Raw genomic sequence first — 3225 nt, forward strand, 5'->3', positions numbered from 1 at the left:
CTGTTGCAGGTCGCGCCCTCTCGCGGAAGTCGGTTCTTGTCATCGCAAAAGCGGCCCGCTCTCCGGCGCCGGTCGTCACACTGCCCAATATTCTAGAGCACTATACCTTTACCCTCCGCATTTTCTTTCTCCGAGACACTCACGTAACTCGGGTCGTTAGCAACGCTGTTGCTAGGGGCCCGAGTTTTCATAGCAACAGTGATGCCGCTGCTAATGGCCCGACTTGGCTAACCCTAAATTTTGGCGTCTCACTTCCGCCCCTCCCGCCACACTTTCTCCAATGCATTAGGAATGGCAACGGCCTCTCCTTAGTTGTTTCGTTCCTACAATATGTTTCACAACTTTTAGCGTTTCTGAAGAAATCAAGGTCTTTATCTAAACAAAAGTAATCTCAACACCTAACCATATGTTTGCCACATGATAGCCGTAGTTGCTTATGCGCCATAAAACCCCATATAACCAATTTATCAAATTTCTGTACTCCTGTCCCTTTTGTCATGGTCTACCTGTGGTGCCTTCTTCCTCCTTACACAGAACTGCTTAGAACAAATTAATTCGACAATTAGAATACCGAGAGAAACGGTGATACTGAAGCAACTACCACAGTGATCATCAGTTTTTTTTTTCTGTTTCTGATGCACTAGAGGAACATTTATGCTGCGGTGTCAGTTGATGTCACAAGGGCCGAAAGGGTTAGGAAATTCAAAATGAGTCATTGATCCATTGAACCATTGAATTGAACATTAAAATACGATGTTTGAAGGCGTCAAAATGCTCAAAATAGAAACCTGGTGTATTTTGCTGCTAATCATTGGTTTATAAAACATAAACATTATGAAAATTAAAACAATTTAAGAAGCAAACTAGTGTAATATACCGTCCTTGTGTGTGAAATGCTATCGCGTCATACCCATAATAGTGGAGCTTTCCAAAGAAACATACCACGAGTTGAGGAGCATATACATATACATATACATAGGAGCATATATATATTGCGTAGTCATGTCTTATAGTACCACTCACATCACACGTTTTTCATAATGGTTACTTATGAGTCGTAGTCACAATGCAACGTAGCATGCTTCCGCTCTTCTCTTTAAAAACTAACTTGCTGTGAGGTGTAGTGCCTTTAGAATCATTACGCGCAATTTGTAGTCATAGTCATACCTTACGATTCGTAGTCATAATGAAAAGTAGCATGTCTCAGCACTGCGTACTGCGAGCTGTGGAGCGTCTACAAATATTACACATAGCCTTGACTCATAGACATTATCATGACTCATGACACATGCACATAAAGCAAATTAGCAGTACTCAGCCCCTTTCAGTCATCATCAGCCTGACTATATCCGCAGCAGGGTAAGTCACCTCGCCCGCACCTCGCCCATATCGCTCCAATTAACCCAGTCCTGTACCAGCTGCGTTCATTGGATCACTGAAAACTTCCTTATCGCATCTGTCTTTCTGTCACGCCTCGCTACACTGGTTTCACTTGGAATCCAGTCTGTCACCCTTTGGGAGCAGCTGTTATCTTGCCTTCGCATTACACGTCCTGCCAATACTCATTTCAACCAGAATGTCATCAACTCGCATTTGTTCCCTCACCCGCATTGCACGCTTCCAGTCTGGTAACCTACCTGTCAATTTCCATTGCCAGCATTCTGCATTGTCCTCAGTTAGTTGAAGCTGTGGCGTACAAGAACCAGACTGAAAACTGTCTAGCATCCATAACAAATATTGACTCTTCCCACTCTACCAAGCGAGAGCGGGGCAATGCTCTTCTGGCGTTTGGTCCAGCAGCCGCAGCATTCTTTGTATCCCGCTTGGCCAGCATACGCTGGAGTGTGTCGCTGTCTTCAGCACGAGCACCACGGCGTGCAGAGGCACGATAAAATCCCTTTTCGTTGACTCCACGTTGCCGCCCCATAGGTGCACCTGGAAATTTCAGCTGCTGTATACTTTCATCTTGCGGAATACTGGCAAGCTACTATGTATGATCTGAGAATGTTTGCTAAGTACATTTTATCCAAATTTGTTTCTCAGAGTCATTTCCCTTTCGCTGTCCTGATCTGCGGCCATACCTATCCTTAGGAGATGTATTTTCTTACAAATTGCTGCGCCTCGTTACCTATTTTAAACAGTTGTTCTTTTCCGAGAGTGCTGAACATTACTACCATATTTGAATTATCTTCTGCTTATTAATTTTAGGTTTGCCACTTTACTATAAAATGTTCACCATCCTTTGCAATTCCTGCACAGAACTACATAGCAAGGCAAATTCCACCAGCAAATTTCTGAAATACCCAAGTATTTCCAGCAACACTTCTTCTGGTTTCCAACCGGAATAAGGAGACATGCACGCCGGAGTGCACGGACCTAGGTACCTGCGTACAATAACCTCCTCTGATTTCCAAATCAAAGTTCTATCTCTCGCACAAAGCACACAAAACGGAGAAAAGTAAACACTGCCAACCCAGGCACTCTCTCGCCTCGTCCCAGGAGGCGCATTTCACGAAGCGGCAGAGCATTTCTGAAGCACGGATCAAGCTCTCCGACGAGGAGGGGTTGCCCATTGTGTTACCTCGAGGGCAGCAAGCCCACTTTCGGCCATGTGTCTCCTTAGTGGAAGCCTTAGTCACCAAGACACACATGATGAGCGCAGGTTCGTAACGCTGAATAAACAGATACTCATCATAACACAGATACTCGTCAGCATACACTCGTAAGGCATCACGTTACACTAAAAACCACGCGATATACATCTAAACGTTTGTTGATTGTCATGACGTACACAAAGGTATTTTGCGGCCAAGTCAGTGGTATTCTGTCAGTCTCGCAAGTCGAAGATCATGGGTTCGAGGCATGTAGTTTCACAATAGCGAGAGATGAGGCTGTCGGGCCGAAGCTTTAATCACCGTGGATACCCAAGACATTCCAAAAGGTAAGGCATCGAATTCAGCTTGTTCACTGTTTTTTCTATATAGATTGAATTTTCTGGTTCTTCAGTTTCGTTTCATTGATGCTTGGTGCGGTTTCGCGTGGTGTAAGTATCAAGCCACGCACTCAGTTCGTTTAAGATCCGAAACATCCAAAGGCTGCCATGACTGCATTGCAAAGATTTTAGTCACCGTACAAAATTCGCAGTTACAGTAACGGCGCTTCCGTATTAGAAAATTTGTAATCCTTTTCTTTTTGCTGCTGCGCAGCCCGTCGATTGCTCAACGC

This window comes from Amblyomma maculatum, chromosome 5 (genome assembly GCF_055883805.1).
Source record: "Amblyomma maculatum isolate TAMU_Amacu chromosome 5, ASM5588380v1, whole genome shotgun sequence".
NCBI classification, from domain to species: Eukaryota; Metazoa; Arthropoda; class Arachnida; order Ixodida; family Ixodidae; genus Amblyomma; species Amblyomma maculatum.